Source organism: Schistocerca serialis, chromosome 1, assembly GCF_023864345.2.
Source record: "Schistocerca serialis cubense isolate TAMUIC-IGC-003099 chromosome 1, iqSchSeri2.2, whole genome shotgun sequence".
Classification (NCBI taxonomy): domain Eukaryota; kingdom Metazoa; phylum Arthropoda; class Insecta; order Orthoptera; family Acrididae; genus Schistocerca; species Schistocerca serialis.
The window spans coordinates 939,418,537-939,434,370 of NC_064638.1; positions in this window are offsets into that span (position 1 = coordinate 939,418,537).

Sequence of the window (15,834 nt, forward strand, 5' to 3'; positions counted from 1 at the left end):
AGGTATGTTCAGTATGTGTGTCAAATGCATACACGGCTGAAGCCACAGGGGAAAAAGCTAGTTTAATAATGAGCATCACTTTATTCGATTAAAACAATATTCTTAATCACGAAGAGTTTATTGAAGGTCTGTCACAGTTGCAGTACATAAATGCTTGCGACTAGTTTCGAACCGACTGGTTTATTCTCAAGCCTGACTTACTGAGGCTGCACTAAGAGTGGCTGATCGTAATGACAACCATCTAAGATCAAGCACTTCCAGTGCAACCTCAGTAGGCGTTGCTTGAGAAAGAACCAGTCGGTTCGCAACTAGTCGCCGAAATATATATACTGCAGCTGAGACAGATCTCTAATAAATTCTTCTGGTCCTACATCAACGAAATGTTGAAACTGCTTAACTGTTTTTAATAACTGCGATTTTTCCACTCCCTGCAACACGTAAACTATTAGTCCCAGAGAAAAATGAATACGACCAGTAATGTAGTCTAATTCTGTACTGGGAAACATTTCCGCTAGAAGCCACAGTTTTCGAGGTATAAAAAAATTAAAAAGGGACCTTTAAACTCACCCCTACACCGAGGCTTGTACCTCACCAGTGAAGATTTTCAGTTGTTGTTACTCCCCCGTAGCACTACAAATATTAGCGACTACACGAAATCTTGCCCCCGGTCAACCGTTTTTGACGTTCGTTGATTGGGCTGGTCGTGGCAAGCTGCATCAAACCAGTCAAGAAACTGATGACGAGTAAAAAACAGTAACAAACTAATGGGCTTCCTGAAGCAGTGTTGAAATGAAAAATTACGAGGTCCTGAAGTTATCTTGGGCCACCGATCTTCGTACGCCGCTATAAATAAATGCAGCGAAAAAAATTGGCACGCAGAAAGGAGGCTTGCATAATGGGGCCGATGCTCCGGGCCTCCGCGGGGCCCGGTTTATCAGCGCGGAGGCGGACGCTGTCAAGGGCGTAGCGTCATGGCGGAGACGGGAGCCCGGGTCGGCTTCAGCACGCGTTCAGCCATACACCCACCTGCCGAGTGAGATAGCCGTTCCATACCACTGGCACATCAGGTTCTTGGGGCACGCATATGAAATGTATAACGACGGAGCACAACAGGCCGCGTCCTAATTAATCATCGGCAACTTGAATAACTGAGCCGATCTTACAGTGAAACAGGTGAACGGTCTACTCACATTAATATGACCACCGCCCATGTTCGATGTCAACGGGCAATAACCACTCACAGACGGTAGGTAGTAGCATAGGCAGTGGAGAACGCGTAAGGCCTTTCGGGTGGGAGCAAAAAAAGAATTCAGTCGCCGTCATAATGTGGAAACAGAGTGATTGATTTGAAGTCCAAAAGGGCATGGCCATTGGATTTCGGGCGCAGGGTGGAAGCATTTCTGAAGAGGCAAAGTATTTAAATTGTTCCCTTCCGCCCTGGTTAAGATACACCATACAGGGCAAAATGGGGCTATTGAAAACAGGCGCCGAGGAAACTGGTGCACCACGGGCCGCAGATGACAGCTGTGGACGAATGCTGCGGATTGTGTACTGCGAACAGATGAACCAAGAGGCTACCAACAGTGTCTCCTGAGCAACCGTTCAACGATCGTAGCTGCGTATGGGCCTCAGCAGCAGGAGCCTGTTTTATGCAACCGTGCTGACTGCTGTTCATAGTCGAGGAAGGCTGCATGGGGACAGGTGGCTATTTTAGCTGACAGATGGCCGTTAGCGTCTGGTGCGTGAAACGTCTGCGAGGAAACACACTGCAACAATCGTCGGAAGGGTCCAGGTTGGAGGAGGGAGCGTTATGGTGTAGGGAATTTTTTCGTGGTGTTTCCTGGGCGGTGACGTCATTTTGGAAGGCACGATGGACCCACACAAGTAAGCCTCTATCGCTTGGGTGGCATGTCTACCCCTACATGCATTTCATTTTCCACGGCACCATGGTATCTACCAACAGAACAACGCAACGTGCCACAGAGCTCGCAGTGTACGCATGTACTCCAAGACCAGCAGGATGAGTTTACTGTACTCTTATGACCACCAAACGTCCCAGATTTAGTCCCACTCGAGAATCTGTCGGACCAACTCAGTTGCGCAGTTCACGCCATGGGTTCTCAATCGGGGAACCTGGCGAAGCTTCCCATAACACTGGAGTCGGTGCGGCTCCACATCTCTATCGGTACCTTCCAGCACCTCAACAAATCTCAGTGAACGTAACTCCAATTTGGGTTCAAGAGCGTTTCACGGCGGCTGGTCGATGAAATATGATGATACTGCACCAAGAGCAATTATTTTGATTGTTTCATTAGGCAACCATTTTCGACGTTCCAATCATGTCATCTTCAGACCTGTAGCATGAATGACGCAAAGTACCACTAGTGCATATATAAGACAAGGCAACAACAATCGCAATCAAGTTCCGTAGAGATCCGAACTTCATATCCGTGTGTGCTCTTCATAATTGCTGTCATGTGTGTCACGGAAGCTGATACGATTATTGGTGCCTTGTCTTATACATGCACGAATTGTACTTGGTGTCGTTCGTGCGACAGGGCTGAAGATGACGTGCTGCAGACGCGAAATTTAACCGACAGGAAGAAGATGCTGTGATAGGCAAATGATTAGCTTTTCCGAGCATTCACACAAGTTTGGCGGCGGTGGCGACACCTACAACGTGTTGACATCAGGAAAGTTTCCAACCGATTTCTCATACACAAACAGCAGTTGACCGGCGTTGCCTGATGAAACTTTGTTGTGATGCCTCGTGTAAGGAGGAGAAATGCGTACCATCACGTTTCCGACTTTGATAAAGGTCGGGTTGCAGCCTATAGCGATTGCGGTTTATCGTATCGTGACATTGCTGCTCGCGTTCGTCAAGATCCATTGACTGTTAGCAGAAAATGGAATCGGTGGGTTCAGGAGGGTAATACGGAACACCGTGCTGGATCCCAACGGCCTCGTATCACTAGCAGACAAGATGAAAGGCATCTTATGCGCATGGCTGTAACGGATCGTTACACGACTCGGTCACCTCTTCTTCACATTGACGGCACTTTGAAACCCTACATCTCAGCAGGATAATGCACGACCGCATGTTGCAGGTCCTGTACGGGCCTTTCTGGATACAGAAAATGTTCGACTGCTGCCCTGGCCAGCACATTCTCCAGATCTCTCACCAATTGAACACGTCTGGTCAATGGTGGCCGAGCAACTGGCTCTTCACAATACGCCAGTTACTACTCTTGATGAACTGTGGTATCGTGTTGAAGCTGCATGGGAAGCTGTACCTGTACACGCCATCCAAGTTCTGTTTCACTCAATGCCCAGGCGTATCATGAGGTGGTTGTTCAGGGTGCTGATTTCTCAGGATCTATGCAGCCAAATGGCGTGAAAATGTAATCACATGTCTGTTCTAGTATAATATATTTGTCCAATGAATACCCGTTTATCATCTGCATTTCTTCTTGGTGTAGCAATTTTAATGGCCAGTAGTGTATTTATTAATTGAGTTGTCGTGGTTATCGTGATGCAAGGTGCCCCACCGCTTTGCTCGTCGAAAACCGGCAGCCTTCACGAATTTTCTGAGGCTTTAGCATTCACGACTGTTGGTCCGTGTGGTCTTAACTTTTACACTACGGTCGAAGAAGTGAGACCAGCTGCTCGTCTTGGGTCTCGTTTGAAGCCATTGCTCCCAAAGAAAACAGTAGGCAGAGCAAACCGCCTCTCAGCTATATCTCTGCGTGCGTAAGTATGAAAGTTCATATCAGTGATAGGTAATAACCTTTTAACGCAACTATGCATCGCCTTGCAAAAAATCTGGAAAAAATACCTCCTTATGTATAATCATTGTCTATTTATCACCTCTCAGCCGCCTTCGAATCAAACATGAAGCTGTTAATCAAATTTGCACATTAGTTAATTAGCAAAATTCATGCATTAATTTTTAGTCTCAAGCGCTTCGTTAGAGTTTCGCACCTCAGTCGGTAGGAGCGGAATTTTTATTGACTCACTTTGTGATCTGCCCGACTTCGAAGCACCCTTTTTCTCAGGAATTACAATAGCAAATGCACAAAGAATTTAGACTTAAAACTCAAAATTAACACATTCTCGAAAAGCTTGGAATTCCCGGCATCAACATCTTGCCAGTATTGATACCGGAAACAGGCAAAAATTGTCTATATTCTCGATTCCTGGGATGGATGTTACGGAATCCTCACAGCACGAGTTATATTCGCACTTGTCCAATTGTTTTTCAACTATAGACCTAAAATTTTTAAATTTTTTCGTACTTTCCCCTAAATAATTTTAAATGTACTTAACAAAATGTTCTTATTTTATTCAGTAGACTCAGTATATGTATCTTGCTACTCGTTGAAGATCTGAATACTGCACTCCGAGTCGTTTCAGAAATTTAGGGGAAAATGCAAATGGAAATATAATTTTCCGAAACAACTTGAGTGACTAAAAACTACTTAACATATATTTTATTTATTTATTTTTACTCACTTAGAAGTGCCCTGCACCATGCAGTTAATATTTTTACCAACTTATATGCACCTTGTAACTCCTCTACATATTGTAGTAAAACAAATAAGCATTCCATTACTTGGCTGACATTTAATATTTTGCCATTTAAGGTAGAAAGGCTTTCACGCATTTACCAAGTTACACTAAGGTATTTGGTGCTATGGTTGTGTCGGACATCGGCCTCCCGACTGACAAGCGTTCATGTTCTACACTTTTGACCGCAGTAGCGACGAGGTGTTCGGTCTGCATGTCCCTTTTCTAGTTGATAACTGACTTCAGAAAACAAAACCTCTGTTTGACGTCGAACTAGCGTTTCGTTTCCCATCGTAAAGCTTAGTGGACTGCGTTCCAGTATTCCAGACAATTGAAATCTTCAACAGTGCCAAGTGCTGCAGTCCTAAAGACTGGTCACTCACCCTTGGAGAAAATGCCTTCTGCTACCTTTAAAAACTGCCGTTAGCATTATTAGTGCAACATAATAATTAGAAATGATTTGGTGAATTTTTTAATGTGTTCCTCATCCTGTGTTATTTATTAAATAATTTTTTTGTATTACGATATTCGAACAGAATTACGTTATGGAAAGCCATTATCATCAGTGTTCTGTCCTAGGGTAGGTTTCCGCGTGTAACGCTCCAAGCACTTCTGTCATTTGGTACACTCTTCGTTTTCTCATAATTGTTTCCTATCTTTATATGATCCAACATTTGTTATACTCTGCATCCTCTTCTTCTTCCATTCACCGTTCCTTCCATAGCATGCATCAGTAAACAATCTCATCCTGCGTCCAAGCCTGTGTTTCTTCTTCCTCATCACCTCTAAAATTTCTCTCTCTCACAGCTCTTCTCAGCACCTCCTCATTTCTCGCCCGGTTTACCTATTTTACCCCTTCCATCCTCCTCCAAATTCCCGTCCTTAATGCTTCTATTCTTCTTTCTTCCTCTTTCCTCAGTACCCATGTCTCAGCTCCGTATAATGCCACCCTCCATGTAAAGGACTTTGCCAATCTCTGTCCATGCACCCACGAAGACGCCTCCACTTCTCATGAAATGTCTCGCTGGCAACGCTATACGCTTTTTCACCTCCTTATTAAGTGTCACGTCATCCATAATAGCGTTCCTCAAATATTTCATCGTACTAATTTGTTTTACATATTTCTGTCCTAAATTTACAGTTGTTCTTGCTTTTCACCTGTTTCGCTCTCTGCCAATAGCACTTTATCATTCGCAAGGGGAATAGATTCTATCCTACTGCCATCCACCCGCAGTTCTCTATTTTGTTTCAAATATTTTTGGTTAATTTCAAATGTATGTCGAACAGTGTTGGGAAGAGAGAGCATTCTTGTCTCACGCCCTTTCCAATTTTGCTTTCTTCAGTCGTCTCATTCCCAACCTGTACTTGTATTTTCTGTTGGAGAGCTGCATGAAGACAGATTCAGGAGGATGTAGGTTGCAGTCTTTATTCGTAGATGAAGAAACTTGCACAGGATAGAGTGGAATGGAGAGCTGCATGACGACAATATTCGGATTGAAGACCACAACGACATATTAGTAACAGAGTACGAACGAAGCTCAGCGGACGAAATCAGTCCTATTCTCACAAAACAAATCCCTCTCTCCTCACTATAATTGTTTCAATACTGAGGTAGTGTGTGTTTTTAATGCTATTCTTCTTCCAAATCGATAACGTACGTTTCGTCACCTCGATTAAAAGCCATTTTTTGTTATTTTTCAATTAAGTAGAAACTTCTCAGAAAACATAACAACAGGTTACTTATAAGCCAAGCACTCTGTTTCCCGTAATGTAGACAAACGGGCAACAGCTGAGGCTACAATGCAAAAGCGCAGTACCATGAGTCACGGTTCGCTCAAATACCTCGTGTTAGAGAAAATGAAATTAAAAATGTGATGTGTTCTTAGGATTTAGTTTCCAAAATGTACTCACCTAAGTTCAATAACAAAAAAGTTTCCCTAATGTTGAATATTCGGCAACGTTCTTGTAAAGTGTATTTTCGTCAAGTTTCCTTACATCGCGTTAAAATGTTTTACAGCAAATAAAACTAAAATGAAAGAAAACATAGTGCTGCTCTCAGAAGTCAGTGACACCAGTTCCATCTTACCTCATCCGTGGGTAGTCTGTCACAATTCTTCTGATGAAACAATTTTCGTTCTCTCTAGTATGAGGGAGAACATATGGTGACAATATGTTTCTGATCAACAAACAGTGCGCTAGTGGTTTGTGTCGATTACGAAACTGTTTTACCCTACCTCATGAAATAAGGACATGTGAAACAGATAGCTGGCCCCCACTGGTACTTACCGGTATGAGTAGTATTTCAGCATCCTCCTATCCCAAAACATACTTACCCTTGCCAGTGAAGAGCTCAACACACAAGCACCTATCCGTACGATGCAGGTATTCACTTAGTAAAACGTTGGAAGAGGACAGGAGTAATATATGTGGACCAACATCTTATCCAGTCGGCAGTGTTACCAACATTCCTTATCCAAATAGGCTTGAGTCTTCCTAGCTACTGTCTTCATCTGTTCCAACAGAAGTAGCCCAACGCCAAACACAAACGGAGATAACTTAGAAGAAAAGTATCGTCACTTGTTGCTCGCTGCCTTATTCAACATGTAGATGATGTTCACAGATGACACAGTGCCAGCGCAGCAAACTTTTCACGATGTCAGTCTATAGTTTTTTACAAGTGAGAGTTCGCATTTGCGTAGTTTGCTGTGTGATTAACATTGGCTAGTTTTACATTTAACAAGATACTGAAACAGCTACGAACTATTTTAGAGAAATGGAAGAATTTTAGCTGTATTCCAAAGCAACTGAAAGGAAAAGTAGAATGAAACAATGCTTACTTTTCATAAAAACAAACTTCTCGCAGAAATAAATATCCAGAAACTGGAGACCTATGCTACTGGAAAGGATAGTCGACTGTTATTTAAGGATTCTTCAGCGCCTCAGAACTTGCAGCCCTAGTCTTAACGTTGAGAGGCACCCAATTGTCTGGCTCATAGTGTGGCATCAAGCAGTCAGGCCTGCAAGATGAGTGGCCTGCCAAGCGAGTGGATTCATTCTTATTTATCGAGTAATATGAGCTCTGGTACTCACAATTAAGTTACAAGTTATTCTCCTGTTTGAATATTACGCAACGGAAAAGGATAACGCACATCTGACTATTAGTAATTTACACAATTCTGACTGTTCACTACGCACTGGCAATACCACATTTTCTTTCTTACCCAACGGGTTTGATCAACACGTGGCCATCGCACTGAATATGAATGACGCACACATTATAAATTATGGATATCATGACAACATACTATTCGAAGGAAAAAGCCGCCAATCTTTTTCTATTCATTATCTTTTTATTCCGATAAATTCTATAACCTAAACACACCATTACATTTTCTACAACAATTGCACATGAGAAACTCCGCCCAGTGGGCATGGCTTTACATTGGTGATTCTCTATCATATGGTCTCGTAATTATCTAACACTACAGAGCACTTTCTGGATAGGATGATAGATCTTTTGCTATATCTCACACTTCGACTCTCACACCCGTCATCACGAAAATTTCCTCCAGACCGAGCGCTACAAAAAGCAACATGCACAACCCACTGCCTCTGAACCTATCTTGCTACTCTCCCATGCAAACCACACATACTTAAATTACGTGAAATACATCACACTAGCAACATATATCACATAGAATAGTCACAACCTTAGAATCACTTTACTTTCAGCTTTCCCACTTCAATTAGTGTTCATCCCAGTTTTACACGACACTGCCCCACTTCGTAGCTTTTTTTTCCTACTATGAACTCTGGAGGATATATACACGTCTTCATGTGCAATGCAAGCCAAGTGGCGTTGCTGGATAGACGGCTGACTCACCTTGCTTCGCTCTCAGAGTATTATAGTTTGAATCAAGCGGCACACGGAAACATAACAGGCAAAGTAATACTAAGAACATATTCGTCACACACGCGAGTCCTCAACTGATACCATGGACGAGGACTTCCCTTTATCCTTTGCCTCATACACAGATTGAGACTCACACAGCACTCACCACGTGGAAGTACTCGTCTCTAATTTCAAGTCCTGCACACGCAATTTCTTAAATATTTCCAACTTATAGTACACACGCCAGTAATTCAGCTTAACTTAAGCACTCGGAAGTATTTCAACTTATTGCTACACGTGGTTTCATTGTGACCGTTGGTCACTTCCGAAGATTACTACGATCCCCTTAATATTACCTGCCTGACATTTAATTCTCCCCACAAAAGTTCCTGAAGTAGAGAAATTATTATTCCAAACTACTCTTAAGTATTCCACATGCATACCATTCTCTCCACTCTTTTGTCTTTACGGAGCACACCTAAGACAGGTCTTACCAACACTAGATCCAGCGCAAGAGTGCTGAAACATGACCGTTCTTCAAGTCATCTCGCACTTCCGTCGAGGTGGGGGAAGACCATGCTACCCATTGATCAGCCACATTTCAGGCGCTCAAAGCTCAGGTAAATTTCATCTCTTTGGTTCCACCAAAGGTGACCAAAGGACCAAGATGATCATATACTGCACAGTCACTATCTGTGGTTAGCAGACGACGATACATTCCTTCATTTCGCAGATCTCACAAAATTGGATGTAGGGATTTATTTTGTGGGAGTGCACATGTGAACAATTAAATAAATAAATTGTCATTATTTCCTACACTGGTATCCGGCTTCGGTGTATTAAGTGAAATTGAGGTATTATTACAAAAAAATATGTTTTTCTGACAGGAATAACGAAGAACGTTGTACCTATTTTCAATGTGGGGCGGTACTGTACCCTTTCAACGTTACTGTCTCATCCTTGCGAAGGTTTTCAGTGCGGGTTAAGTTCGTCGGACAAAACAAAGTAACCCCCTTAAAATATCGCACTTGTATTGGAACGCAGTGGATGACGTAGAGCTGGTACTAGGAGGTCCCGTAAGTACGTAAGTACTGACGTAAGTACTACCACTGAAGTGGGGCGCTAAGTTCCAGTCAGCTGTTCGAAATCGTTCTGTTGTAGTTCCAGTCGACAAAATTTTACTTTAAATTGTCCATTAATTTATTCCACTGTACTCTATCAAAAGCTTTCTCTAACTCAAAGAAAACAGTATAAACTTCTCTTCCTCTTTCAATGTATCTCTCACCTGTAATTCTCAGCAGTCCATTTGCATCTCTTGTTCCTTCCCCTGTCCTAAGTCCATGCTCTTCCTTTGCTATATTTATGGACAGTGGCGCATAGATTAATTTCATTTAGGTATAACAGTATATCTAAATGCGGATCATCGATTAATTGAATGAGCGCGCATTCAAATTGTGCCCAAGCCAACAATTAAGAGGTACACTTGAAAACAAAATCTATAATGAAAAATGTATTGTAAATTTTTTGCCACAGTAGATGTTGAAAACAAATTGACCCGCTAGGTTAGCCGAGAGCGCTAATGCGCTGCTTCCTGGGCTCGGATAGGCGCGCCGACCCCGGATCGAGGGCGTATTAACGACGAGTGCCGGTGTGCCGGCCAGCCTGGATGTGGTTTTGAGGTAGTTTCCCACATGCCCCTAGGTGAATACCGGGCTGGTCCCTACGTTCCGCCTCAGTTACACGGCTCTCAGACATCTGAAGACTTTCGCACTATTCCATAGATTACACTAGTCGCAGACAGTTGGAGTACACTAATCCTTTCCTGGGGAGTACGGGGTGGCGGCAAGAAGGGAATCTAGCCACCCCTTAAACTAACATTGCCACATCCGATTAACCATGCCGACCCCCGCGGGAAAAAAGGCACAAGCAAAAGAAGAAGAAGAAAGATGATGTTGAAAACAAATTGGAAGAGTATAATCTCAAATGTTATGAGACGATGTTCGGTTTAAATATTTCGGCTAAGAAATTTGCGTTCGACATTGCAAAAGGAAACAGTTTGCTCCATAATTTCAGTGGAGGAGGGGTGAGCTGAAGATGTTCATCGAATAAATACCGCTGAATCGGAGGAAAATGATGAAAGCTCCAAACAGAAATTTCAAGAGCTGATCAAGAAGCCTGTGAGTTGTGGATTCGTAAAACGGTGTAGCGAGTTACACGGGGGAGCTCGAACGGAAGGAATGATGAGCTACATGAAATGCAAAATGTGGACGCATGCAAGCTGTGAGGAAGGGAGTGAAAAAGTTATATTTCAGTGCTTGCAAATTGTCATGTAAGAACTAAAATATGGAACATCTTCTTAAACTTAGACCAGTACATATACTTAAGGTCACTGAATTGAGGAAACCAGGTTGCTAATTTGTCGCTTGCAAATGTTTAGAAAATGAAATGTAGTGTGTTTATTGCGCTCAGAATTTCCAGTATTTAAATCAGGTACCAAGAACAACAACCTGCAGTTGAGGATATTTTTGTGACTTGCTGTTAAGGCTATAATAAACAAAACCTCGAAAATGGTACAATTTAGGCAACTCTCCCATATCCCATGCCTCGTTGGCTGTCGACCATTGTCGATAGGATCAAGAAACTGTTCATCATAAGGAGCCCAGTTTGACGATCAGATTTTAAATAGTCCTTGTGTATTAAATACTATTCCTAAGAGGTGTTGCCACAAATTTCTGTGCGTATATAATCACATAGTGTCAGTATCAAATACGAATTATTTTTATGTGGTCTGATTGAAGTTCACTACGTACCTGAAATTATAAGGAAACGAGTGTTTTTGAGTTTCTGTGAAACTGATTAAATATTGCTAAATCGCCTTACGCGAAATAAAACGAAAATAATAGATCCTAAAAATGCCCTTGTGTGTGTGTGTGTGAGAGAGAGAGAGAGAGAGAGAGAGAGAGAGAGAGAGAAGGGGAGGGAGGGAGAGAGGAAGATGGAGAGGGAGAGAGGGAAAGAGGGAAAGAGAGGTTTTTTTTTTTTGTATTTACTTGTGTGTTCCTGTTTATACAAGTGCCACATGTTAATATAAGTTATGGAAAAGTAAAGATGGACATTCATCTTTCTTTGTTGCTTTTATGCTTACCTTGAACCTTGCAACTCATTCTTTGTTCTTGCCTCTTATGCAAATCACTTGGCAGCTATGCACTTGAGCCTGATTCATCTGTGACCTCTCGTACTGCTTCGCTGCCATATGCAAATGGCGTGGCTCGCTGCACAGGCTAACTAACGCATCTCCGCCTCCATTCGTTTGCATAATTTCAGATTGCGTGCGCCTTGTTTCATTTTGTAATTGATGTTCCATTGTTGCTGATTACATCTACCGCATGAGAAACAGAATACACAGGTAACCAAACATGCTTTCCTTCGTTTTTTTAAGTACGTAAATATCAGATTGACTCTCAAGTTTTCTGTTTTGAAAGAATCACGACGGCGTCATTTAATGTGGTGTACTAACTAAGTTATAGATTAGTTAGTAAATTCCATGTACTTAATAGTTTGCAGGTAACTTCTGACCAAAGACCTTCAGATGTCGGGGTACAGTAATAAACGTGTTTGCCCCATCTCTCTCGTCTGCTGGCCAAATGTGTAACAGGAATGTAGTGCAACACGGTTAATTTTTGACTGTCGGAGTTCTTTCAGACAAACCAACAAAATTCTGGGAATGGATGACTTTTCTATGTATCGCTTCAAGATTATCATGCATCCAGTTGAGAACATTATAGAGTGTCACCGTCGGAAGCCTGCGTAAGACTCACGAAACCTCGCGTGATCTCGAGAGGGGTGATAGGCGTGGAACATGCTCTTCCAATGAACTGCCTGTACGAACCCAGCTCGCCCTAAAATCTGCTGTCAGTGTGTCTGTTATGCTTGTGCCCGTGCCCGTGCCTTAGCAAAACAGCTAAGACCTGGCTTTTCAGTTGAGGAGTGTCCAGTGTCCAGAATTCCAAATGAAATCGATATTTAATTAATTAGGTTGATCAATTCTGAAGTCTACACATTACAAGAGAAACATCACCCCACTTAGATAGCAGATTGCCTATTCACTGATGACTAGCAGCTGTCACGCCTCATCCCACTACAAGACAGCCTTTGTTTGCTGTGACGCTTCGTGACATGCAATGTACATACCGATGGTGCTGTACCACATGTGGATCATTACAACATCCTGTAACCCCTGGTTAATGCAAATAGCGCCAGCCAAACGTGTCCTGTCTACATACATATTCCAAAAGCCACTGTACTGTGTAAGGCAGAGGGTACCCTGCACCACTCTTAGTCTACCTATTTCCTGTTCTACTCGCAAATGGAGCGAGGGGAAAAAGACGGTCTGTTTGATTCCGTATAGCCCTGATGTCTCTTGCCTTATCTTCGTGGTCCTTATGCGAGATCAATGTTGGAGGTAGTAGGATCGTTCTATAGCCCGTCGCAAGTGGCTGTTTTCTGAACTTCCTCTGTAATGAACCTTCCTGGCAGATTAAAGCTATATGTCAGACGATCACTCGAACTTTGGACCTTTGCCTTTCGTGGGCAAGTGCTCTACCAGTTGAGCTACCCAAGCACGACTCAGGACCCCCCTCATAGCTTTACTTTGCCCGCGAAAGGCAAAGGTCCTAGGTTCGAGTCCCGGTGCGTCACACAATTTTAATCAGTTAAGAAGTTTCATATCAGCTTTTCCTCAATAACGTTTCGTGAAATGAGCTTCTTATTCTCCTCCAGGGAATACCATTTGAGTTCACGGAGCATTTCCGTAATAGTAACGTGTTGATCGAACCCACCAGAACAAATTGAACAGCACGCCTCTAATACCTTCGACTTCCTCCTTTATTCCGACCTCGTGGTACTCGAGTAGTACTCAAGAATGGGTGGCAAAAATGAGCTGTACGCCTTCTCTTTTATAGAGCAGCTACACTTTACTAGAACTCTTCCAAGTCGATCTATCGCCTCCTCAACAACCGACGTTACGTGCTGTTTCCGTTTAATGTCGCTTTACAGCGTTACGCCTGCATATTTAATACCCATGACTGCGTCAAGCAGATCACCAATATTCCGTTTCTAATCCACTTGCACGACACGAACTTCTCCAGACCACGGTTTATAATTACTCTTAGTGTCTGACGTGTCAAGTGTGACAAGTTTTCTCCCGTGCGAAATAATCAGCACCCTCTTTCTTCTCTGGTTCACCAAGAACTATGACCAAGGTATTACACTAAAAATAAGGAAATTTTTTAGAGAAAATATTGCTTGAACACCGGATCTCGCTAGCAGTTATGTATTTTCGATGCAGTTTCCAGTGTTCGAAGTGCAGACAGACGAAAGCGTTTTTCTTCTGGTTCACGTGCGAGCCCATAATATTTTCTGAATGTTCCGATGCACTGTATTAAGTTTTCGACGTGTAGTACTATCCAGTGCAGCTAAGGATTGTCCATATAATTATTACTCGAGTAACTTTTGCCTGTAGAGCTACTGAATGAACAACATCTTTTTTTTTTTTTTTTTTTTTTTTTTTTAGGACCCTACGAAAATCAGAGTGCAGCTAAGTTACGTACGAGGGCGTGTTAAATAGTAATTCCTCTGAATATTTTACGTGAAAGCTCTTAAGGCTTTTTAAATAAAAGAACCGTTACTAACACTCTACATCTGTATACTTCTTGCGTACACATCTGCAGCCTTCTGCAAACAGAAGGCTACGAATTGTAGTGTATTACATATCGGTGTGTGACGTAACATGTTGGAACAGGAGAAACACCGCCCTGTAATGGAGTTTCGAATTCAAAGATATCGTCCACACGAGGAGCACCCTCTCCTTGAGCATGGCAATACCAGACCACACACGAGCGCTGATATATCTGCGACAATCCGACACCTTGGATTTACTGTCATCGATCACCCTCCATAGAGTCCCGACTTGGCAGCATCCGATTTTCATCTATTTCCAGAACTTAAAGGACACCTTCCATGACTTCATTAGTGATGCAAGCAAAGGTGAAGTCATGGCTGCGGCAACAAATTCAAACATCTTACAGCGATTGTGTCAACAAACTGGTCACCAGTTCTGAGAAATTGGTTCGTTGCTCTGGTGACTATTTTGAAAGGTTAATATTTAGACCTGAAGAATACAGATGTAGCATGTCAACGAAGATTATTTTGATTAAAAAGCTTTAAGAGTTTTCACGTAAAAAATGCGGGAGCGTCACCTTTCAGCAAGCCATCGTATGTTAATATACGCACAGGAAAAAAATCAGTCAGTCCGAAGATACATCAAACTAAAACCTATGTAATGGCCTCAGTTTGGCGAGAAAGTGTTTCAACAAGTTTATTCAGGCACACCATGTACAGTTGATGCCATTCATTGATGATTTGATCACGGAGATGTTTATTGTTGCGTTTCACCTGATGTTGCAAATAATACCAGTCGCATTCTACAGAATTAAGATCGAGTGATTTGGATGGGTGAACCGAGTGTTTGTCGAACCAGGAAACTGTGCGGCAGCCATATGAATACCGCTGTTGTCATCTTGGAAGATGGCAGTGTCGCGAAGACGTAGTACAGTGGTTGCCGACTTTATTGAGACCGTTACCGCTGAGTGTAATCGGATTTTAAATGCCTCCCCCCCCCTCCCCCCCTCCTGCCCCAGAACTCCAAACATTAGTTTTTGTAGGTGTTTCATTTAACCACAAACTAGTGAGTCTATTGGGTTTGCTTATTTCTAACCACCTCTTTTATAAATTGATAAAGCAATTCTTAGTGCATCACAATTGCTGTCTACAACTCCTTCTCAGAAGAGACAGCTAACTGTCCACACTGAGGATTGATACTTGTTGCAAAACAAATGCATGCTCTGTACCCCTCCTCTGCCTGTCGACACTCGCTTCACTTCCATCCTACATCCACATTAAAATCACCCAAGTTTAAATACATGCACTTAACTTAGTATGTAAAGCATTCAATTCTGGACTCCCTTCTTCGGAGCTGGAAGAAATTGGAGGACTTCGAGCAGCGAGTGGTTTGTGTTTGACCACTGCCACTAAAATTAATAGTAATAATAATAATGTGTAGGCCCTATAGCAATGTGTTGGGCTGTCAATCAGCTCGTTTATCTGTAGTGAAGTGAATACTGAAGAAATGCCTGGTCCACTGCATGAAGTACCTACAACTCGAATAAGGCACTTTCGTGAGATATTTCAGTTTATGTGATGCAAAGCCCTCAATTTTACTGTCATAGATGCGTGTTACAAAATATAAAGTATGCTTGTATTGGGTGGCCGATGCGAGGAAGAAATATTCATACATTTTATTCACAAGCTGTAATCCC